The sequence below is a fragment of the Canis aureus genome, chromosome 32 (genome assembly GCF_053574225.1).
Source record: "Canis aureus isolate CA01 chromosome 32, VMU_Caureus_v.1.0, whole genome shotgun sequence".
In the NCBI taxonomy this organism is placed as follows: domain Eukaryota; kingdom Metazoa; phylum Chordata; class Mammalia; order Carnivora; family Canidae; genus Canis; species Canis aureus.
In genome coordinates this window covers 16,424,424-16,450,105 of record NC_135642.1, presented here as the reverse complement: position 1 = coordinate 16,450,105, position 25,682 = coordinate 16,424,424, and the positions used below count along the sequence as shown (strand labels likewise).

The 25,682-nt window shown below is 39.4% G+C and overlaps 1 long non-coding RNA gene and 2 pseudogenes across 25 annotated transcripts in view; 2 read left to right on the top strand and 1 right to left on the bottom strand.

Annotated features, from left to right (window-relative positions):
- Nucleotides 1-25,682, bottom strand: part of LOC144303146 (uncharacterized) — a 137,425-nt gene that overhangs the window by 46,616 nt on the left and 65,127 nt on the right. The gene's annotated exons all lie outside the window — the stretch shown is intronic.
- Nucleotides 1,798-2,930, top strand: LOC144302820 (52 kDa repressor of the inhibitor of the protein kinase pseudogene; annotated as a pseudogene).
- Nucleotides 3,082-4,716, top strand: LOC144302818 (52 kDa repressor of the inhibitor of the protein kinase pseudogene; annotated as a pseudogene).

Below are 25,682 nucleotides of genomic sequence, written 5' to 3'. Positions count from 1 at the left end.
TCTCTCTCTCTCTGTGTCTCTCATGAATAAAAAAAAAAAAAAAAAAAAGGCTGTTTAAAAATAAATAAAAAGACAGACCTCTGTCCCAAAAGACCACCCTCCATATCAGAAGCCAATTACAATCTCATGTTGCTGTTGTTTTTAAAGACTTCATTTATTTATTCATGAGAGACACACAGAGAGAGCAAGCTCATGTTTACACCTGTGCTATAGACTGGGGGTTCCAAAGATCCACTCCTTGGATTTCAGATGCCAGTTGCAAGTCCACATTGTTAGCTCTGCTTCTTAGCAACGGGCTATAAATCAGAGGCTCTCATGACCTCTACCCTTTCAGCTTTAACTTATTAGCCAGAGTGGCTCACAGAACTCAAGGAACCATTTACATATACTTACTAGTTTAATATAAGAGGATATGACAAAGGCTACAAAATGAACATCCAGATGGAAGAAATGTTTAGGGCAAGGTATATGGCAAGGGACACAGAGCTTCCATGCCCAGCCTGGGTGTGCTACTCCCAGCACCTCCAAGTGTTCATCAACCTGAAAGCTGTCCAGATTCTGTCCATTTCCAGGTTTTTATGGAGACTTCATTACATAGGCATGATTAATTAAATTATCAGCCAATGGAGATCAATTCAACCTCCGGTCCCTCTTCTCTCCAGGACATATGAGGGTAGGACTGAAAGTTCTAAGCCTCCCAATCACAGAGTTGTTTTTCCTGCCAACCAGCCCCATTCTTAGGTGACCTGGGGGTGTTCCAAAAGCCACCTCATTAACATCACAAGAGGCCTCTTTTTTTTTATTTTTTTAAATTTTTATTTATTTATGATAGTCACACAGAGAGAGAGAGAGAGGCAGAGACACAGGCAGAGGGAGAAGCAGGCTCCATGCACCGGGAGCCCGACGTGGGATTCGATCCCGGGTCTCTAGGATCGCGCCCTGGGCCAAAGGCAGGCGCTAAACCGCTGCGCCACCCAGGGATCCCACAAGAGGCCTCTTTATCTCACTCACCACTTAAGAAATTCCAAGGGTTTTAGAAGTTATGTGCTGGAAACAGGACCAAATACCTATTTCTTATTATAATTCATAGTATCACAGGAAGGAAGCCATTAAAAGATGATATAGCTTAAAAAAAAAAAAAAAGGACGATATTGCTTCCTGAAATTATGGATTCATTCTTGCACTTACTTGCTCTGACGGGTCTCATGCCCAGTACCCTTATTAGCCTCCTAAGGTTAAATCTTTGCAACTAATTGTTATCCAGGAATATTCTACACTTTGCCAGCCTTTAAGAAATAATAAGAGTATAGACAAACCAGCTATTGGTGAAACATCAACAGCAAAGTGAAGAATCAAACTATTGGTCTAGAACATGATTTCTTACAACTTTGGCACTACTGACATGCAGATGGCACATCTAACATAATTCTTTGATTTGGGGCTGCCCTATGCACTGTAGGATGTTTAGTAGCGATTCCTGGCCTCTACCTATTGTCAATAGCATTTCCCACCTCAAGTCATGACAATAAAAATGTCTCCAGATGTTGCTAAATGTCCTCCAGGGACAAAATTGCCCCCAGTTGAGAACCCCTGGACTAGAAATATAATTATCCATGTGGTGTTCTTCCTGCTTCTTTTCTTAGAATACATGCCAGGGGATTACTACTGGGGGAGGTTGTGGTTATTCTTTTGGTAATAAGCTTAAAGCATTTCCTGTTGGACTGAGGACCTCAGTTCCTCAGGTGTAAGTGACCAGAGGCCTCCCTCAGTTCCTTGCCACACTGACTTTTTTATGGGATGGCTCATAAGAAGATTGTTGACTTCATCAGAACAAGGAACCAAGAGAACAAGAGAGACTGCAAGCAAGACCAAGTCAGGCTTTTGTAACCTAATCATGAAAGTGATATCCATCATTTTTGCCTTATTCTGTTCATTAGAATTCAAACCTCATTCTGTTATTGTTATTCACCAGGGCCAGCCCATATTCAAACAGGATCACTGGGGGCCAATTTAGAAGCCTGACTACACCAGGATGCAAGGGAGGTAAATTAAAAAATATATATATTTGCATATATATCTATGCATATGCATTTGCATATATATCTTTTGTCTAAAAAGGTCTTTTTTCTACTCTCCTATTTAGTCAACAGTTAGGCATAGTTGAGGGTGCTGGGCTGGCTCTCCTCCCCAACCCTACTGAGGGTAGGCTACTCTGAGAAGATAGGAAGGGTAGGCCAATGACACCTAACTCCTTCATAACTCCCAATGTGCACAAGAAAGAGTCAGACCTGGTCTCCTTCAGGTTCCGAGGTGCCAGGCCAAATACATCAGTAGGTGAAGAATTACAGAAAAGCACACTTAAAAGATAAAACTTAGAAGAGACAACATTATTGGTTACATACTAAACACTTTGAGACCCCCTATGATCTGCAGAATTTGTCCTCACAGGACAAATTTTTTTCTTACAAGTCATCCAAACAATCTGCATGATAGACACAGAAAATGAATAAAAGAATTGAATGAAGATGAAATCAGGACACTGACACATAAAAACAAAAACAAACAAGAAAAAAAATGACAAAACTTCTGCCCAGGAATAAAACAATAAAGACACAAACAATAGTGATGCTTCGAACCCCAAAGCAGGAGGTAAAGAACTGGATGAAGACATTTCACATTTAATCCTTGAAGAGAAGGAAAACAATACCTAAAATCCTTATTTGAAATTTTGATACTTATGTAAACAAAATCTGCCTTTGGATGGACCAGAGGCTGATGAAACCCCATAAACTCTCTAAGCTCCTGATAACTTTCAAGCATTGCTGATGTGAGGGATAAATTCTGGTGAAGAGGTCCTGAGAAAGCACTTGAAGACCGTTCGCACTAACAAGTTCCACTGGAAACAGCACAGTCAGATGAGAGATCTGTGAGTGCTGCGTTTCGGAAGAAACCATCAGGGAAGTGAGACTCACTGCTTTCTTTCCTTTTTTTTTTTTTAAGATTTTATTTATTTATTCATGAGAGACACAGAGAGAGGCAGAGACACCGGCAGAGGGAGAAGCAGGCTCCATGCAGGGAGCCTGACATGGGACTCGATCCGAAGTCTTCAGGATCACACCCCGGGCTGCAGGAGGCGCTAAACCGCTGCGCCACCGGGGCTGCCCGACTCACTGCTCTTTCATGGTCACTGGTGATGTATGGACAAAGCAGGGGAACGAACACCCACCTGTGTTGGTGAGGTTAGTTGATGAATCCACACCAGGGAGAAGAAGTTGTGGGCATCTTGCCTTAGGAAGCAAATGCAGAAATTTTGATTGTGTAATTTCATACCATAATAACCAAGAAATGGGAACTAAATATGGAGTACTGTTGTGGCCAGGAGTGCCATACTTCCAGTAGATTTGCATCAAAAATGAAAGTTGCTTCAAGACTTTTAGAGGAATGGCCCTAAGCTCTCTACACACTCTGCTCTTCCTGTGCCTTAAATAAAGTGGTTGGCAAAATCAGTGCCTGTTATGGGAGTATCTGTTGTATTGGGAACAATTGAGGAAGGTTTGTTCTTTCATCCATCAATCACTGCAACTCTTTCAAAATGTGACAGTGTAATTTCTGTCTTTTCTCAGAATAATGAAGAAAAGAGTAATGAGCTGAAGGAAAATTGTCATTATCCAATGGAGAGACAAGCATGATGTTTTTGAAATTTTAATAGATTTCCTGCAAGCATTTGTTTTATGTTTGGATGGTATAAATTAAAACATAAATATTAGATGGAATAACTATGGCTGCTAAGAATCTGTCCCTCTGCCGCACTATCAACAGATTTTTATTTTATTTTTGTCATTGTTGTTCTTAAAAATATCCTATCTTAACCTTTAAAAAAACGTCCTTTTATAAGAGCCATTGGACAAAATTCCCATAGGACACATCTTAGATGTTTTCTTTGCAGCTAGCAGCTTGACTGCAGTGTTGCATTCACTAATGAGGTGATGAAAAACATTAAAACCTACCATGGATTTTGGTTGGAGGAAGCCATAAATTTGATAACCAACTTGGTATTTAAATGAAACTCCCTGAGACATTCCACAGAGCTCAGCAAGGTAAACTGGAATCTTAGCTAATCTTTAAGAATTACTATAAAGGATCCCTAAGTTTTTCAACAGTGGAAGACATTACTCAGGAACCTAAAGAACAATAGAAAAATACCCCCAAAGCTTGTAAACACTGATCTCAGGTACTGTCTGTCATGGGACAGCTCAAATTCAATATATCAGAGAAACACCAGCTGACTTGTACAAACGTGATTTAGCCAATCCTGGTACACTCTCAGCCCAGCTTCACTGGTAGAAAATCATGTAGAAACACAGAGGGAAAGAGGTAGAGCTCGCATCCACTGCTTAGGAAGCCGTCCATCTGCCTGACCTCAAATTTATTCTAATGTTTACACATTGCTAAAAGTCTTATGTATTCTTCCTATGATGAAGGTTGAAAATGAGTCCTGTGAAAATGCTCAGAAGCATCTCAAAAGCATTCCAGAATGCACCTCAAAAGCATTTGATGGAATGAAGGCGAAGTAATTTGGCTTTGCTTAACATAAACTCTTACATAAAACATGATCTGAATTTAATGGTAGACACATATATCAAATTCTATACAAACAAGTCAATGCTTCCTAGAGGTAATTCATAAACCATAAAAAAGTACCTAAGAGAATGTTAAAAAATAGATTTTCTTCTGGGACACTCAGTGGCTCAGTTGGTTTAGCATCTGCCTTTGGCTTATGTCATGACCCCTGGGATAGAGCCCCACATTGGGCTCCCTGCTCAGTGGGAAGCCTGCTTCTCACTCTGTCCTACCCACCCCTCCCCCTCCCTGCCAATGCTCTCTCTCAAATAAATAAGTAAAGTCTTTTAAAAAAAAAAGGTTTTCTCCTATATTTAATATTTGGTGGAAAAGTTGTAAGGTGTATATAGGCCATTTAATCACTGAATTTCTTTGCCTATACACCTCTTATTGAATACATTAGGCATTGATAATATATCTATGTAAACAACCTGTTTTAATGCTCACACCTTGAAGATTTATCTGTTCTTCCAGAAGATAGTATTGCAAGTATGTTGTTTCATTTCTGCATGATCTCTGGTTCTGGCACTCTAGAAATGTTTAAAGTCATTTTGGATATAGCATTTATTATCACTGTGGATCTAATTGTATTGAGTTGTCACTTCTTTGAAGGAATAAATTTGGAGGAGGTATAGGTGGAAAGAATAGATTTTATAAAATATTACAATGAATCTCACAACTGACCTTTGACTATAAGGACTTTAAGTATAATGTTAAAGATTTGTAATGTACACTTAATAGGAGTATCAGAGAGAGAGAAACTATAAGCTCACTAAACAAGAGTGTCAGTACAGGTTTTGTCTTTATCATGTGAACTTAAAGGAACAAGTTACAGTTGAAGTTCAAATGGGAGAACCTGCCATTCTTGTTCCATATCTGGTTGTTGCTATTTATTACTTTGTTAAGCTATACCTTCCTGAATCTTAAGCTTTTAAGCAAGTATATATTAAATACTACTGTGTCATGATCAAACTAAAATCAGAGACCATGGGTCCTAAGAATTGATTTATTTTCTTCTGTCTTTTTCTGTGGCTGTATCCACTTCATCTTAACTTGAAAAACTTACAAAAATAAGAGTTTTGTGGTTTATCTATGCTTACGACAGAAAATACGACTATTGATTTTAGTGAGGAAAACCAATTTCATTTCAATCTAAATAATAAGTTTTCCTCTTATTTCAGTGAAATGTGGGTTTTGTTTTTTCAAATTTGTTTTTATTTTATTTTATTTTTTAAAAGATTTTTATTTATTTATTCATGAGAGACAGAGGCAAAGACACAGGCAGAGGGAGAAGCAGGCTCCATGCAGGGAGCCTGACCTGGGACTCGACCCTGGGTCTCCAGGACCACGCCCTGGACTGAAGGCGGTGCCAAACCGCTGAGCCACCAGGGCTGCCCTCAAATTTGTTTTTAAAAAAACATTATTCCCAGAAGGGTTCATTGGTGAATCCTACCAAATATTTAATACAGAAATTATACCAATTCTCCATAATTTCATCCTGAAAATAGAAGCAGAGAGAATACTTCCTAACTGATTCTGTGAGGCCAGAATTACCCTGATACCGAAACCAAAGACATTAGGTCTTTGAAAAAGGAAATTATAGACAGATTCTCATGACTATAGATGTAAAAATATTTAACAAAGCATTAGTAAGCCAAATCAAATAACATAGAAAGAGAATTATATGCCATGGCCAAATGGGATTTATCCCATGTATGTAAATTCAACATTTGAAAAATCAGTTGTAATCCATCACATCAACAGGCTAAATAAAATCACATGAGCTGGGGCAGCCCCGGTGGCCCAGTGGTTTAGCGCCGCCTTCAGCCCAGGGCGTGATCCTGGGGACCTGGGATCTGAGTCCCATGTCTGGCTCCCTGCGTGGAACCTGCTTCTACCTCTGTCCGTGCCTCTGTCTCTCTCTCTGTGTGTGTTTCTCATGAATAAATAAATAAAATCTTCAAAAAAAAAAGATCATATCAATAGATGCAGAAAAAGCATTTGACAAATCCCACACCCAATCTGATAAAATCTATCAGAAAATTAGGAATAGAGGGAAGCTTCCTCAACTTGATAAAGAACATCTACAGAAACCTATAACTAACATCATATTTAATGGTGAGAACTAGAAGCTTTCTGACTAAGATCAGGAACAAGGCAAGGATGTCCCTTTTCACCACTCCTTTTCCTTTTAGTTCTTACTAATGCAATACAGAAAGACAAGGAAAAAGAACATAAACAAATTCGGAAGGAAGAAATAAAACTGTATTTGACAGACAAAGTGATTGCTATATAGAAAATCTGAAAGAATCAACAGAAAAACTCCTGGAACTGTCAAGCAATTATATAACAAGGATGTAGATACAAGATTAGTATACAAAAAGTAATCACTTCCCTCTATACCATCAATGAAGTAGTGGAATTTGAAATAAACCAAGGTTCTAAATGGCTATGCAATTATTCCAAAGTCATTAATTTACTAATTATTTTCCACACTGATTTGGAATGATCCCTGCATCATACACAAAATTCTCATATACATTTCCATTTTTAGATTCTCAATACTATTCCATTTAAGTGTAGATTCCTGCATTAAATAACAAACTGTTTTTATCATTATAACTTTATGATCAAATATCTAATTGGGTCAATGTATTAGTTACCTATTGCTGCATAGTAAATTACCCCAAAAGGTAGACCCTTAAAACAACATTTATTATATCTTACACAATTTTTAAGGGCCAGGAATCTGGGATTAGTTTAGCCAGGTAGTTCTGGTTGTCTCTCACAAGGTTGTGGTGGGGCTGCAGTTATTTTAAGGCTGGACTGGGGTTGAAGGATCCATCTCTAAGCTCACTCACATTGTTGATAGGCATCAGTTCCTTACTTGATGCTGGCCAGAGGTTTTAGTTCCCTGCTATGTAGGGTCTCTCCATAGGGCTGCTCACACAGCATTGCAGCTTGCTTCCTCCAGGGGAGAAATTGGGGAGTGGGAGGGTATCCAAGACAGAAGCCACAGTCTTTTATAACTTAATCTTGAAAATGACATACCATTAGTTTTTTCATAAGCTACTAGTCAGATCAACGTTGGTTTAATAGGGTTTCAGATTTAAGAACAACAACAAAATAGTATTCTCAGTTAAACTTGATTTTCAGATAAACAGCAAACTTTTTATTATAACTATGTCCCTTGCAACTAAAGATACACTTATACTAAGAAATACACATTGCTTGTCTGAAATTCAAATTTAATTTGGCATTCTATATTTCATCTGTCAACCTTATACTGGTACAGTGTGGGAAGAGTAACAAAGGGTGTGAAAACCAGAAGACAGAGATCATTAGACTCCATCTTGGAAACTGGCTACCAGAGCTAAGTCTTCTAAGTCTTTATTATTTATTATTTTTATTTATTTTGCTGATCAATTTCATGTAATTACTTTCTAGTTGAGCTGAAAATCAAGTTGCCAAAAAAAAATGCAGTTATCGTTTTTATTGGGATTTCATTGAACCCATAGATCAATGAAGAAATACATATATTCATAGTACAGAGTCTTCTGATTAGGACTTTTTATACCCTCTACTAAGCTTTATATTTTTCTTCCCCTAGATCCCATATATTTCCTGTTAGGGCTTGTTGTTATTGTTGTTTTGATTTGTGATTGCCATCATTTTACCTATGATATTTTTTTTTTTAATTTTTATTTATTTATGATAGTCACACACAGAGAGAGAGAGAGGCAGAGACACAGGCAGAGGGAGAAGCAGGCTCCATGCACCGGGAGCCCGACGTGGGATTCGATCCCGGGTCTCCAGGATCGCGCCCTGGGCCAAAGGCAGGCGCTAAACCGCTGCGCCACCCAGGGATCCCACCTATGATATTTTTGAACTGGTTGTAGTTGAAATATGAAAATGCTACTGATTTTTATACATTTATTTTGTAAGACTGCCTTATCAAATATTCCTATTATTTCTAATAACTTTTAAAAGCTGATTCTCTTAGGTTTTCCAGGTATATTATAATGTTGCCTGCAAATAATGATAATTTTCCATCTCTTTTTCAGTATTTAAACCCTTTATTTTTTGTCCTTTTGATTGATTACACTATAAAGCAGTTATAATTTTAAAAAATGATTTATCCATTTATTTTAGAGAGAGAGCATGAGTGGGAGGAGGGCAGGGAGCAGAGGGAGAGGGAAAGAGAGAATCCCAAGCACATTCTCTGCTGAGCATGGAGCCCAATGCTCAATGGCTCAATCCCATAACCCCAAGCTCACAACCCAAGATGAAATTAAGAGTCAAATGTTCAACCGACTGAGCCACCCAGGCGCCCCCCCCCACACTTTTTTTTTTAATTAAGTAGACTCCACTCCGAGTGCAGAGCCTGACATCAGGACCTGAGCTGAAATCAAGAGTTGGGTCATCCAACCAACTGAGCCACCCAGGTGCCCCAAGCAGTTTATTGTTTTAATGAGGAAAAACTTGGGAAAGGTTTTGTTTTTTTTAAAGATTTATTTATTTGGGAGAGAGAGAGAGAATACGATCAGGGGAGGGGCAGAGGGAGAGAGAGAACCTCAAGCAGACACTCTGAGGTTCAATCCCACAACCCCAAGATCATGAACTGAGCAGAAACCAAGAGTCAGACACTTAACTGACTGAGCCACCCCAGTTACCCCTAGAAAAACTCTTCAGAACTGAGGGAGAGTAATATTACTGTCATTTTATTATTTATACACATTAATATTACACATTTTATTATTTAGGTTATTTAGGCTGAGGTGTAAATGTGCTATGATGTTTCTAAACTACCCTCCCCAAATGCAGTAAACCAAAATTTGCTACATAAAACTTTCTAGAATTTTAGTTTGTTTAAATATCCCATACTGCATTGCTTTGAAAGAACTTGCAACTGAGTCTGGCTTCCAGATGGCAGCCTGACTTTTTCTTTACTTAACATTTCAGGTAAAATGTTCAGGGGGGACTTTTCATAGTACTTTAGCCATATCACTTCCCAAAGAATTTACTACACAATAAGCTTTGGATGAGAATCACACAAGTAAAGATAAATAAGAACAAAGTCTTCTGAAAATCCAGAATACAGGCCACAGCACAGATATAATATAACCTAATAGGAGAAGGAAAGACAAGGAATGAGAGACTCAGCTCTCAGAGGAATGCTACATCTTTTGCCAGGCATTGGCATCCAATTTTTTTTTTTTTTGGCTGCCATTCTTTAATAACAGCTGTTAACAATCTCTTGAGCACTAGGAGTGTCAGATTTCTTTACCCGGTAAATGCTTAGGAATAACAATCTGATGGGAAGGGGAAGCTACAGGACTTGTCTTAACTTCATGTTACTTTTGCATAGTAAGCACGCTGTTTTTACTTAGACAACAATAAAAATAATGTGTTTTCTAAAAATAGTTTTATTTGTAATTCGTAAACTTCTTTCTTTTTATATATATATATTTTTTTGTTTTCTTTTTATATATTAATTATGATTCTGAAGGAGGGTTGTGGAGCTTGTGAAAACTGGAGTGGCGAGCTAAAGCTCTCCTAGGTCATTCCTTTAAATATAGCATTACCGAGGCTATAAAATAGCACTGTTCTACACTGTATGAAAGTATGAAGTTTAAAAAGACAGAATCCTTCCCTTCAAAAAACCACAGTCCAAAGGTGCAAGCAAACAGGTACAGAGAAAATGCAGAGTGAATCAAAGGAGGCGTGTGGGGTAACTGTTGATTATAAGCACAAAATGAAACCACTGCAGGCTAAGTAGATTTTAAACTTTGCTTTAGGAACGCCTGGTACTCAGTGGTTGAGTGTCTGCCTTTGGCTCAGGGCGTAATCCCAGAGTCCTGGGATTGAGTCCCACATCAGGCTTCCTGCATGGAGCCTGCTTCTCCCTCTGCCTGTGTCTCTGCCTCTCTCTCTGTGTCTGTCATGAATAAATAAATAAAATCTTAAAAAAAAAACACAACTTTGCCTTAACACTGTGTTGATAATGGCAAAATATTCCCGTGCAGTGGGGCATGTGCCTTTTTCTAACACACCTGTTGTTGTAGTCCTAAACTGTGATGAGTTTGGAGAGGCACCTACTCCCAGCCCACAAGTTATGCAACAGCTTTTTGGGAAATAGGTAATACAAGGCATTTCAAGTCCTATGGAGAGTCTGACTGAGGTCTGAAGTATGAAAAATGATCCAGATGGAGTGGTTTCATTTCAACACACATTTATTGAGTTCAGGTACTACGTTGGGGACGAAACGTGGTCTCTATCTTCAGAGTCAAGGGAAGAAATTTTCATCTCTGTCATCTCAAAATCACACCAGGATCTTACCTGCACATATCAACTAGAGAGGATCCATCAGCATAAGTGGTCTTGCATTTCTAGAAGCTTCTTGTCTTTAAGATTATGTCCTCCTCCTGAACAGAGCGCACACACACACACACACACACGCACAAAAAATGTAAAAGGTGCTCTGCCCTGTTTTTTGTTTTGTTTTAAGATATTATTTTTAAGTAATCTCTACATCCAACATGGGGCTGGAACTCACAAACTCAAGATCAAGGGTTACATGTTCTACTGACTGAGCCAGCCAGGCACCCCTGTCCTGTTTTCTTTAACTCTCAAAAAGCCCAGCTCAAAAAACAAAAAACTCTGAAAATTTAAGCTGATTTTGCTATTGCTCAGTAGGAGAAATGAATCAACAGCAATTTTTAACTAAATGAATGCCAACCAAAAGCCAATTTAAACCAAATATGCCAGTCCAAACCATTCTACTGGGAAGTAGATTGGTGCAAACTCCATCCTAGCCTGGTTAAGCGACATCTACCAGAACCCAAATGCCTAGGGAGGAGCAATTTAATTAACATTTTTCACTGAAATCTTGATTCTTATCTACCATCCTATCCTCTAAAATCTTTCTCTACCCAAGTCTTCTCTACCTGAAAAAATGCCAATCCATGCACCCAGCCACTTGCTCAATCCAGAGATGTTAATGCATCTGCTCTCTGACCTCTTGCATCCAATGACCAAGTCCTATCAGTTCTATCTAACTCCAATACATCTTGAATGCATCAACTTCTCTTTCCCCTAACACCATCCTAATCCAAGTCATCTGTATCTCCCACCTACACAATTGGTCTGCTTACTTTCCATCCTGGCCTCTATCAAATTCCTCAGATAGATATGTGATTGAACTTGTGGGGGTTTTTTGGATATTTGGAATGAAGCTCCTTGAATCCATGTCTGACTTTTCCCCCTGGGTTATTGCTAATACCTAGCATATAGTAGGCATCAATGAGACTTGAGAGAATGAATGCATGGATGCTTTGTAGAATTCCTGCATATAGGAGTCTTCCTTTGTAAAACAGTTAAAGCTCAGAGTCAATTCTCTTAAGTCTTGTTTTCCCCTCAGAGCCTCACAAACCAATTCCTCAAAGATAATTGAGTCTTTTTTCTTCCTTCAGGCAGATTGTATGGTGACCTTTTAGTAGAGCCTTTTAGGAAGAAATCAGGAGTGAGAGCTCTGATAGAGCATGACTAAATGGAAATAATCCAAACTAAGCCTACCTCTTTTCTAAATCTTTGGAAAGAAGTGGAGAAATTGTCCTAAAACCCCATCTTAGAAATAGAGCTTTTGAGGCAATACTGCCATCTGGTGGCAATAATCTGCGGGCAACCAAGAACTTTTCCCCCTTTGCCTTAGATTCATCTAAATGTTTCTGAAATTTTACAGTTTTGATTTTAGCTTTGGAATGAGTCTCTTTTGATCCATCGTGCCTTATATTCTGGAAATGTATGTCCTTCAGTTCTGGGAAGTTTCCTGGAATTACTTCTTTGATATTTTTTTCATCATTTTCCCTGTTCTCATTTTGTTTGGAATTCCTGTAACTTGGATATTAAACCTCCTGAATTGATCTTTTTTTAACTTTTTTATCCCTTTTCTCCCACTTTCCCCTCTGCGTTTTTGTGGGTTTTTAAAAAAAAATGATTTCATTTACTTACTCATGAGAGACACACAAAGAGAGGCAGAGGCATAGGCAGAGGGAGAAGCAGGCTCCTGTAGGGAGCCTGATGCAAGACTCCTTCCTGGGACCCCGGGATCATGACCTGAGCCAAAGGCAGATGCTCAACCACTGAGCCACCCAAGTGCCCCTGTGGGGTTTTTTGCACTACTTTTTAAGAAGTGATGATTTTGGGTTTACCAAAATATGGCTGAAAAACTTGCTGATAAAACAAAACTGAGTTTATTCCTACTAACTTGACAGCCTACTAGTAGCCTCTCAGACGGAGAAAGGCAAAGTTGAGATATTTGTGAGGTTTTGAAGTCTGGTTTAAGGCAGGTCTTTCAATGCTACCACTTGATTAAGATTGAACAAAGATAATAGTTCAGGGATGGAGGACACAGCAAGCAAGGATTTTGAGATGAGGGATCAAAGAGACTTTTTTTTTTTAAGATTTTATTTGATAGAGCTAGAGAGAGCGCAACCTGGAGGAAGGGGTGGAGGGAGAGGGAGAAGTAGACTCCTCACTGAGCAGGAAGCCAGACTGGGGGCTGATTCCAGGACTTTGGGATTATGACCTGAGCTGAAGGCAGAGGCCTAACTGAGCTACCCAAGTGCCCCAGGATCTGGGAGTCTTCAGGAATAAACTGATGCTATTGGTGAGCTAACCAGTTTGATTCTCATTTTAAATAAGCTTCCTAGGGAATGAAACTCCCAGAGCAGTTATTTACATCTTCATTGCCCTGTGAAGGAGTTCCCTGTAATAGTAAAGTTATACTGCCAACAAGATTGAAATAGAAGTTCTATAAAGGTAACAGTAAGTTGTGTGAGTATAGCTGGTTACAGTTTTCAGGCATTTCCTCACCTTATTTTCCATCCTTTTTGTTGAATTTTTCATTTCTACTATACTATTTTCAATTTACAAACACATTTTTTTCCTTCTGAATGTTCCTTTTGAATGTGTTCTTTCCTTTGTGGGACAAGGATATCTACAAGGATAGGCAATAGGGTTTTTAAAACAAGTTCTCCTACCAATTTCATAGCCTCTATTTTCTCTGAGTTCCTTTTTGTTCATTTTGGTTTCTCTTCTGCTGGAGGCTTTCCTTGATTGTCTGAGGGCAAGCCTTGGCTGTCGGAGTGAGGCCTTAGCAGGGATGAGGTAGGGTAGGAGGTTGGGCTGGTCAACGGAGGATGATTTTTTTAGAATTGCAGGATTTTGCCCCTCTTGGGCTGGAAAGTTTTCCTAGTGAGAAATTATCCAATCAGCTATGGATGAAGGAGGGAATGGAGTAAGCCTGGTTGCCAGTATCCTCAGAGCTGAGTTGGAAGCAGGGGCTGATAGATCTTGCCATCTAATATTGCCTTTTGTTTAATTCCCATTTTCAGTACAGTATCTCTGTCCTCAGCGATGCCTCATATTTTTTCTCACTCATACTCCCTCTGTCAGAGGTATCTAGTACCTCCAACATTTAAGCTCCCCTAGGGGTTCTGAAAATTGGCTTGCTCTATTTCCCTTACTAAGAGCTTAGTGAACTACTACTCTGCAAAATCAGCCCCCACACTTGTACCTGCTTTATAACTTCCAAAATGTGGTTGCTGTCATCTGCTCACCACCAAATTATGCATTTGAGCTTATTGTCTCTTTAGAGGACTTTGGATAAGCAGCAGAGATAAATGAATGTGTTCAGTTGATCATATTTAAATAGGACTCAGCATTATATTCCTAAAGTCCCCTCTAATTCTAAATTCTGTTATTTTAAGTGCATTTTCTTTTTTTTTTTTTTTTTTTTTTTTTTTAATTTTTATTTATTTGTGATAGTCACAGAGAGAGAGAGAGAGAATGAGGCAGAGACACAGGCAGAGGGAGAAGCAGGCTCCATGCACCGGGAGCCTGACGTGGGATTCGATCCCGGGTCTCCAGGATCGCGCCCTGGGCCAAAGGCAGGCGCCAAACCGCTGCGCCACCCAGGGATCCCAGTGCATTTTCATTAAAGCAAGAATAACATAGGTGGGAATGATATTGAAGCAAGTGCAACTCAGGAATTTCATGTCTAAATGTATTAGGAGAAAAAAGGTAATTGGTTTTTCTTTTCAGTAATCAATTTGAGGAACTTCAAGGAAGAGGCAAAATTTGAGGGACTATTAACATGATAAGAAATGTACATCTTGGGCCGCCTGGGTGGCTCAGCAGTTGAATGTCTGCCCTTCAGCTCAGGTCGTGATACCGGAGTGATCCCGGAGTCCTGGGATCCCCATCAGGTCCTCAGCAGGGAGCCTGCTTCTCTCTCTGCCTGTGTCTCTGCCTCTCTCTGTGTCTCTCATGAATAAGTAAATAAAATCTTTAAAAGATATAGGAAACTGTGGTATCAGCTGGAAGGATAAACTGAAGGAGGAAGAGACAATACTAAAAAAACAAGTTTTTTTAAAGAAACAGAAAAGTCAATCTTCTAAAATTCATAGGGATTTGTAATAGGCCTTAATTAGCCAAAACAATACTGAGAAAGAACAAAGTTGGAGGACTCCCTTCCTAAATGCAAAACTTAACTACATGACTACTGTACTTTAAAATCTGTGTGGTACTGGCATAAGGATAAACATCCAATGAAATATAACTGAAAATCCAGAAATAAACCCATACATCTATGGGCAATTGATTTTCAACAAGGATTCCCAGACCACTCAATAAGAAAAGAATAGTTTCTTCAATAAATGGTGCTAGCACAACTGGATATTCATATTCCTATCTCATACAATATACAAAAGATTAACTCAAAATGGATCAACAACCAAAATGTAAAAGCTAAAACTATAAAACTCTTTGGAAAAAAACCTATGGGTAAACCTTCATGATTTTGGATTCTGAATGGATTCTTAGATATGACATCAAAAACACAAGCAACCACAACAAAGATAAATTCGACATCATCAAAATTAAAAACTTTTGTGCATCAAAGGATATTATCAAGAAAATGAAAAGATAAGCCCTAATAGGGCTAAAGAATCAGGCCTGGGCAGCCCTGGTGACTCAGCGGTTTGGCTCCACCTTCAGCCCAGAGCCTGATCCTGAAGACCTGAGACAGAGTCCCAGCCAGGCTCCCAGTATGGGAGACACTCTGTCTGTGTCTGTCTCTCTCTCTTTCTCTGTGTCTCTCATGAATAAAAAAATAAAATCTTTAAAAAAAAAAAAAAAAAAGAACCAGGCCTGTGTCATGCCTTAAGGATCTACTCTGGGGGTACTGTGTCCCACGGGGATATGAGGTCTCCTTTGGGATTTCATTGCAAAGTGTATGATTTACCTCTTCACAAAAATAAATAGCAGTACAAAAATAAAAGAGAGAGAGAGAGAGAGAGAGGAAGAAAGAAAAAACCGAAAAGATGACCCACAGAATAGAAGAAAAAAAATTGCAAATCATGTATCTGATAAAGGATCTAGCGCTCAGAATATATGAAGAACTGTTACAACTCAACCACAAAAAGATATGCAACTCAAAGTAAAAATGTGCAAAGAGGGCAGCCTGGGTGGTTCAGTGGTTTAGCGCCGCCTTCAGCCCAGGGTGTGATCTTGGAGACCCAGGATCAAGTCCCATGTCAGGCTCCCTGCATGGAGCCTGCTTCTCCCTCTGCCTGTGTCTCTGCCTCTCTCTCTCTCTCTCCTGTGTCTCTCATGAAGAAATAAAATCTTTTAAAAAAATGTGCAAAGAACTTCAATAGACATTTCTTCAAAGAAGTTATACCAATGGCCAACAAGCACAGGAAGAGATGCTCAACATCACTCATCATTAGGGAAATACAAAGGAAAACCACAATGAGATACAACTCTAAGCCCACTAGTATGACTATTTTTAAAATGGAAAATAAGTGTTGATGAGGATAGGAGGACATTGGAACCCTTGCATACTGCTGGTGGAAATGTAACACAGGGCAACTGCTATGAAAAACAGTTTGATGGTTCCTCAAAAAGTTAAACAGACTTACCATGTGACCCAGCAATCCCACTCTTAGGTAAATATCCAGAAGCTTTGAAAACAGGGGCTCAAATATATATCCATGCATATAATCATACCAGCATTACTCACAATAGTGAAAGGTAGAAACAGTCTAAATGTCCTTTAATAGATAAATGGATAGATAAACAAATTGTGGTATACACCAATGGTGGAATTTTAGTCATAAGAAGGAATGAAGTATTGATATATGCTACAATGTGGAAGAACCTCAAAAACACTAGGCTTAGTGGAAGAAATCTGACCCTAAACGCCACTTTTTATATGATTTTACTTACATGAAATATCCAGAATAGGTAAATCTATAGAGATAGAAAGTGATTTGGTGGTAGCCAGGGACTTCACTTGGAGTGAAGAGTGAGGAGTGACCATGAATACAGGGTTTTCTTTTGGGGTAATGAAAACATTTTGGAACTTGATAGAGGTGGTGATTTAACATCATGAATGTTTTAAATGTCACTGAATTGTATACTTTAAAATGGTTAATTTTATGTTATATGAATCTTGCCTCAATTTTTAAAAGAATAGAGGAGATGCTGAAGGACCTATCAAAAAAGCCTTAGAAGTGAGACAGAAAAACAAACAAAAAATAGTGAAACAAACAAATACAAATACAGAGCAAAAACAAAACAAGGAGGCATAAAACAGATTTTCTCCTCTGAAGCAATGATGTATCTGAACATTCTTAGTTCTAAAAAAGGGAGCAGAGTGTATATAATCAGAAAAAAGCAAATGAAAGAATTTTCTAATTAGTAGAGCTCTGGGAATGCTGGTTGGACAGGTGAAACATGTGATTATCATTTTAAGTTCACTAAGATACTAACGAGCAATAAACCTAAGTGGCATAGAGACAGTAGGGAAGAACCTTGCTTTTCTGAGAACCTAGGGAATTTGAAAGAGCTCAGATTGGTTTGAAAGTGGTTACTGAGTAAACTAGAAAAGAAAAACCATTGCACTAAGGATCAGGACTTACAGAGATGTAATGTAGGGTAGGAAGATAGTGAATACCTAACAGGCTATATTTTTTAAGATTTTATTTATTTGAAAGAGAGTGAGCAAGTGAGCGAGTGAGCATGAGCTGGGGAGGAGCAGAGGGAGAGAGAGAGGCCAACAAGAAAGTCTGAGGATTTATGAAGTTGTAATCTAACTTTTTCCAAAAAAGATTTATTTATTTTAGAGAAAGAGTGTGCATGTGTGAGTGCTCATGGGGGGAGGGGAAGCAGGAGAAGGAGACAGAATCTCCAGCAGACTCCTGCTGAGTGCAGGCCCAACGTGAGGTGAGGCTCCTGAGGCTCGATCCCAGGACCCCGAGCCAAAATCAAGAGTTGGATCTTAACCAACTGAACCACTCAGATGCCCCAGCAGTATTCTAACATTTTATTCTCAGAAAAAATTGAAAATTTAAATTAATGACTGTATAAAGATACACATACAAATGTTCATTGCAGCATTGATTATCTTAGCAAAATAATTGATTCAAAATAAATACTCACTAGTATAGGAACGGATAATTTATGGTAACCATACAATGAAATATTATGAGGACGTTAAAAAGGGTGAATAAATTTTTCTATATTGGTTTAGAAGAGGTCCAAAACATAACTAAGTGGGCAAAAAGCATATTGTAAAGCAATATATGGGAAAGGTTTCCATTTTTGTGAGACCAAAGTAAAAAAGAAGCCCCAAGGAACAAGATTCTATGTGTGTGTAGCCTAGGAAAAAAATCTAGAAGACTGCACACCCAACTGTAAACAGCAGTTATCTCAGATGGTAATGGCTGGGAGATTGTGCTTAAGTTAACATAAGTAAAGTAAAGTCCTAGAACAGTGCCTGGCACATAATTATCATTCATTATGTGTTAACCATCATCATTTTTCCTTTATATACTCTGACATTAAATTATTACAAAAATTACTTTTGTAATTAAAAAAAAACAATGTTCACAGAATGACAGAAAAACAAAGGGCTGAAAACATATGAAAAGATGCTCAGTCTCTTTAAGAAACAAGAAAATACAAATTAAAATAATAGTATCATTTTCTGCTCATCAGCATGGCAAAAAAGGGAAGGTTTATAATATCCATTTTGGTGAAAATTTGACTAAACCAGCATTATCACATACATGAAAATCAATTTGTAGCATAACTACCAAAGTCTAAAACAGAATGTATATCCTGTGATCCAGCAATTTCACTTCTAAAAATCAATCCGAAAGATATAGTTGCCATACATACAAAGTGATATGTATAAGGATATTCACCATTTCGTAGTGAAAAACTGGAAATAACCTAATGTCCACAAATGAAATGAAGACACATGGAATTATACAATCATCAAAAAGAGTAAGATCTATATGTATCAATATGGAAAATTCTCTAAGAAGTAAAAAAAAGTTAGTTGTGTATCTGTTCCAGTTATCAATTTACTGCCCTCAGCTCCAAATGTATCCTTCATAGCCCTGTTGTGATTCTGCATATAACATTTTTCCTTTGCCAACTGATTCAACTCTAAGCTATATCAGTAGGGGGTGCTAGAGGGCCACTGCAGGAGGAATGGGGAATTCTCTTCCTGGTTCCTAAGTGCTTTCCTCCTTTTTTTTCCCTTTGTATTGGGGGAATACCCAGCGATGCTTGCCTACCATTAAGTTCTCAACAGCATTATTTCAGGAAAATGAGTGAGATTGGAAGTATAGGGTAAAAGAAGTTTCCTCATTTATTCTATATATTTGTCATTTTAATTTTTTACAATAAACATTAATTTAGGTATTATACAATTCAAAAGAAATATATATAATATATAAGATACATCATGCCAATTTCTGGGGATTAAAATACAGTATTAGAGGACTATTTCATGACTGAGGGTTGTTCTTGGAAAGATAAACTAGTTATAAACAGAAAAAATGGGGATCCCTGGGTGGCGCAGCGGTTTGGCGCCTGCCTTTGGCCCAGGGCGCGATCCTGGAGACCCGGGATCGAATCCCACGTCGGGCTCCCGGTGCATGGAGCCTGCTTCTCCCTCTGCCTGTGTCTCTGCCTCTCTCTCTTTCTCTCTCTCTCTATGTGACTATCATAAATAAATAAAATTAAAAAAAAAAAAAAAAAAACAGAAAAAATGATAAATTGGGGGCTGGCTCAGTTGGTCAAACATGTGATTCTTCATCTCAGGGTTGTTAAGCTCAAGCCCCACGTTGGGAGTAGAGACTACTTAAAAATAAAATCTTTTTATTTTATAAGAAAAAAAAAAGATAAACTATAAAAAGGCAATGAATAGTGTGGAAGAGGCAAATTCTACATGATAAGGATTTGAGATTATTGCATAATTTCATGAGATGCCAGAAATTATGGGCTGCTCATTGTGTCAACAGTTGCACAGGCAGGAAAAATGATAAGAGGAAGATGACCAGCTCCAGCTTCATGATATGAGTAAGCAGAAGTTAGTATCTAAAGTATAAGATATTTATTTATAGATTTAGAGCTCCTCCTAAAATTTGGAGGCCTTGAGTTGAGGGGAAAGTTAATAGAATAAACCCTGAAGTGCTAACAACTGTCATTCCAATAATTTCCAGCTTTATTTATCAACTTCCTCCCACCCCTGCCTGATTGCCTGTTCCACAGTAGCCATGGCAAAATCTACTACTATGGTCAGAGCTGTAAAGTCAGCATTCCCTAACTTAGCAGTTAGGGAATATATACTCCAAAATATATTTTTTTCTTGAAACTGAAGTGTTTTATAGAACCAAACTGAGGGAATGAACTTAAGGTAGTGAAGTTGATTTACATGCCATTCATATACAGTACCGATAACTGAACTTGCAAAAAAGATAAAGGGCTTTAGACTTAATGGAAACTGTGGTGTGATTAAAGGGGGGGGGGAGCACTCCACTGAACTGGAATTACAGTCCTACCACTTATCTAGTATTTCTTTTTACTCAATTATTAAGCAGGTGGGTTTTAAATCAGATTTCCTGGGTTCAAATCCCAATTCTATCACATATTAGGTTAATCACTCCTAGTCTGTCTTTTCATTTGTAAAAAGAGAATGAAAGTACCTACAGCCTAGGTTTTTGAAGACTGTATAAGAACAGTAAGTATCTGATACTTACTAAGGTCTTAACACATGTCACTTGTACTCTTTCTGAGTCTCAGGGTTTTGTCTTTTTTACCTAAAAATGAGGCTTCCCTACCAGATTATTTCAAAAGCCCCATGCTTTACCAGTCTACAAGTCTAGAGATCAAGGATAGAGTTTTCGTTTTGTTTTGTTTTGTTTTGTTTTGTTTTGTTTTGTGTAGAGGTGGGATGGAAGGAGGTATTACTACAGAAAATAGTCTAACTTGAAAGTCAATGAAAGAAATGTTAACAGAAAGGCAGAAGATAATTCAGCTGAAACGGTCTTCAGGAAGTTCATGAGGGGCAGCCCGGGTGGCTCAGAGGTTTAGCGCCACCTTCAGTCCAGGGCGTGATTCTGGAGAGCTGGGATCGAGTCCCGCGTCGGGCTCCCTGCATGAAGCCTGCTTCTCCCTCTGCCTGTGTCTCTGCCTCTTTCTCTGTGTGTCTCTCATGAATAAACAAATAAAATCTTAAAAAAAAAAAAAAAAAGGAAGTTCATGTCAAGAGAATGTGTCACAGGAGTCAAAATGCCTGGTGTCCTATAAAGGCAGGGGAAAGAAGAGAGATGCCCTTCTCATAGTGGAGGATGTGCAGGTGATTTTGCAGTAATTTAGAAGATGAATCTGCTGATCTGGTTGTTTAGGCCCAATCCTGAGAAGGGCTAAGGAAAACTCTGTATCAGTCACCTCTTCAAGGCCTCGGAGGTCACCTCTGCTCTCGAATCAATCTCCTTGCGTCAGTTTGATACTAAAGGGGCGGCTAACTCGGGGATCCGACGGGCCCAGGCGACAGCGGACTCTCAACACACTGCCAGGCTCTGCTTGACGGCCCCACTCGGGTGAACCCCTCGGATATCCCATACTCGGGGGGGGGGGGGGGGTCACGCTATTCTTCCCTTTACCCAGTCAGCGCACCGCCTGCACACTCCTCGTCCTTGGGCCTCCTCACCGCGCCGCTCCCCCCACAGCTCTCCCTCCCGGTCCCCGTTTCTTCGGCCCCTCTCATGCTCCCACCCTAACTTTCTTCCCCATTGCTTCCTATCTCTCATCTCTGATGTTCATATCCCACCGCTTTCCCGTTTCTACCCCCCCGGGTCCACGCTCTTTTCCCGCTCTCACCTTGGTCTAGGCGCCGGCGGCTCGCCTACCGCCACAGGATTGACGGCCGAGGGGCGGGGCTGCGCGGAGGCCCCGCCCAAGGCGCGTGACGTCCCCATTCTCCCGCCCCCTGAAGGTGGAGCCCGAGGGCGATTGGACCCACGTGCGCCTCCCGGGCCCGGTAGTTCTTCCCTACCCTCCGGGCAGTGCGGGCCGCCTCCGCCTGTCCCTAGAAGGGCTCCTTTCCGCCTCGGAGTCTGGCGGCGGGGGCTGGTCTCGTTGCTGCCGGGGTGGTGCGCGGCTTAGCTCTACCTCTTCCACCTTTTCAGTCTGTTTGGCGTTTCTAGGATCCGTCCTGTTTTTCATTGCGCCCAGATTTGCTTTAAATAGGCCGAATTAGGAAGCCGGGCCTTCCTCTCCAAATTTCCTCCTTGTTTATTGTGTGTTGGCCAGATTTCTAGAATCCAGCAAACTGATTCGGAGCCATGGACTGAGCTGCATGATAGTACTGATGGTGGCTAATGCTCCAAACTTACTGAGCGACAGCAACTGTTAGAGATGCTTTGCAAAAATTAGCTCATTTCTCTGTAAGGTACACATATATATATTATCCTCGTTTTACAAATGAGGAAATTAAGTTACAGAGAAGCTAAGTATCTTCCTCAAGATCAGCTATAATTGCAGCTCTTAACGGGCAGGTAGATTAGAACCAGGTAGTTGGACTCCACTAAACCAAACCCACTGTAACAACTGCTTTTGGGTCCCTAGGACAAATCCCGCTGCCACTCAAGAAGCAAATTTTTGAGGCTTATCTCTTCTGAGTCAGATTTATAAGACATGGAGGAGGAAGGGTGAGGATGGGAAGGAAAACCAAGAAATTCTTTGTTTTGGTGTTATGTTTTCTGAGTTTGGTGAATTGGAGGATAAGATGGATTCATTACGTGTACCTACAGTATATGGATATCCTTCAGAAATCATTCTTTAAACGTGACTTGCTCAAATACTAAGAGGAAAAAACTACTAAATGATGTCTTATTAAAATGGGATGGGACGCCTGGGTGACTCAGCCGTTAAGCGCCTGCCTTTGGCCCAGGGTGTGATCCTGGAGTCCTGGGATCGAGTCCCACATCCCTGAGTGGAGCCTGCTTCTCTCTCTGCCTATCTTTCTCTCATTCTGTCTCACATGAATAAATAAAATATTTTAAATAAAATAAAATGGGAAAAATCTAGCTCTCTAAAACTAAAGCATAGTATTATGTTTATTTCAAGAGAACGTGTCACACAGGAGTCAGAGTGCCAGGTATCCTGAAAAGGAGCATGGATATTCCTTAGGGGTTTGTAAATAAATAGTATTTTTGTTTCTCTATTAATATTTAAGGAGCTATATAGCAGTTATGCAAATGTAGGGGGAAGGGAAAAAACTTTGCCCATTAAGTATATATGTACCTTTGTTGTTGTTGTTGTTGTTGTTGTTAAAGATTTTATTTATTTATTCATGAAAGACATAGAGAGAGGCAGAGACATACATAGGCAGAGGGAGAAGCAGGCTCTCCGAGGGGAAGCAATGTGGGATTTGATCCCAGGACCCTGGGATCAGGCCCTGAGTGTGAAGGCAGAGGCTTAACCACTGAGCCACCAGGCATCCCTTATATGTACCTTTCAGATGATAGAGTAGCCACATAAATCTCACTTCACTGTCAAAATTTCCAGAAACAGGGCTTTTCTCCACAAGTTCTATTATTCACCATACCACATTACATCATCTAATTTATAGAATGACCAGAAACAAAAATTTTAAATATTTGATATAATATTTATCATTTCAAATATAAGTTCAGGTAAGGTCCATGGACAGTCTCCTATATTACTGTTCAGTAAATTTTCATTATTAAGATACAGTTAACAAGACTAAACATTTTCTAATAAAGATCTTGGTAAATTATAGAGAAGGAACTCAGCTAGCTTTGCTAATAAAAAGGTAGTCTGAGTAAGGAATGGTACAGTCTTAGGTACAGTGGTCCACTTAAACACTAAACTCTTTCTACTTAAGGACTAGAAAATGATGGTGCCCTTTAGAGAATGCTCTAAATGAAATGAAAAGACAGAGGAACACAGTGGTTAAATTAATATAGAGCAACAAAATTGTGTCAATATGGGGAAGACTTCAGCAATGGCTAAGTGAGTAAAAAAGGTATTTTTTCTTTTCTACTTCAGATTACACCAATAAGGAACTCTGGAAAATGTACTAGGAGAATTACTTTCCTGTCTTCTCCCATGCTTCATACTTAACTCTCTGCCCCTGTTGGGAAACTCACTCTTCAGGCTTTGTTGCAATTTAGTTGATGCTTTGCCAAGTAATTTCTTTTGTGGGTCTCCATCTTAAAAGTTGAGGTAGGTATCCTCAGGTCTCTCTACTTTTGACGGAGAGAGAATAGAGACTGAGGCTTAATGTTTACTGATGATTGGGTAAAAATTGTTCTGCCTTCAGATTCAGGATGTTAATGGCCTTCATTATGGAACCTTAGGCAAACAGTTAATTCTGGCTCTTAAAAAGCAACTAAGAAACACTCTGCATATTCATTTGGGCATAATATACCTCAGTAATGTAACTATAATCACGTTGAACAAAATGGTTATTTTTATAGTATTCTTTTGCTACATTTGGCACTTATGATGACACAGAGCCACAATAAGAACAGAAGAATTAAAAAAAAAAAAAAAGGCCAGGTAAAGATTATCCAGCTCAGAATTCTAACAATGGACCAAAAAGACTAAACTGGAGAACTAGATTGCCTTCCCTGAAATTAAATTGGAAATTCAATAGGATAGCATCCTATAACTTTCCCAGTATAGAGCCAGGACAATGAACATAATACCTCTAATGTGACTGTCATTTATTTGCTATTGACTCCCAAATCTACATCTCCAGTTCTGATTTCCTATTCTGAACTCTATAAACTCCAATGGCCTTCTTTATCTCTTCCTGAATGTCCTGGGTGTCCCACAGGTATCTCCAACCCAGCCTGTCCAAAACTGAATTACTTATCTCCACCCTCACCCACCCCAGAACCATTCTCCTATATTTCATTGAATGAATAGTACCCCCTTAGTTTCAAGCCAGAACTAGAGAACATTTCAGGTTTTTTCCTCCCCTTACACTACATTCTCATTCATCCAATTAGCAGTCAATCATACTAATTCTACTTGGTTCAGTGTATCAGGCATCTCCATCCTTATAAACAGTTAATACTTGCTGTCTTAGGTCTGGTTCCCTAGAGAGTCCAAAAGAGGATATTGGGTGCATGTGATCTCTTGAGGGAATGAGTTAAAAAAAAAAAAAAACTTTGAGGGAGAGAAACAGACTAGGGAAAGGAAAGTAACCTGACAAGCATGTAGTCTCAGGTAAAGTCTTGCCTGGCCTGATCCACAGGTAAAGGACTTAAAGCATTAACCATACAGCAGAATTATGCCCCCGTAAGGCACGAGGGCCAATCTCTTCTACTCTTCTAGCAGTCATCAACCAAGGGCAGTGGTTGGCAGAGGGGCATCACAGATTGTTTTCCAGGCATAGTAGCTGCAGTCAGTTGTGGGTGATTCTCTGAAGAAAGGGGCAGCTGTGAGTTATCAGTATCCATAGTCACTGCTGGGAATGGGGACTTCCACTTGGTGAAAGGAGACCTGGGCAGGGCACCACAGTGTCTTCCACACCAGCCCTCATCATCTCTCACTTGAACTACTACAGTAGCCTTCTTGTTGGAATTTCTACTTCTAGACTCGACTATCTTTCATTCACCATCCACACTACAGCCAAGATGATCTTTCCAAAAAGAAAATCTGATCAC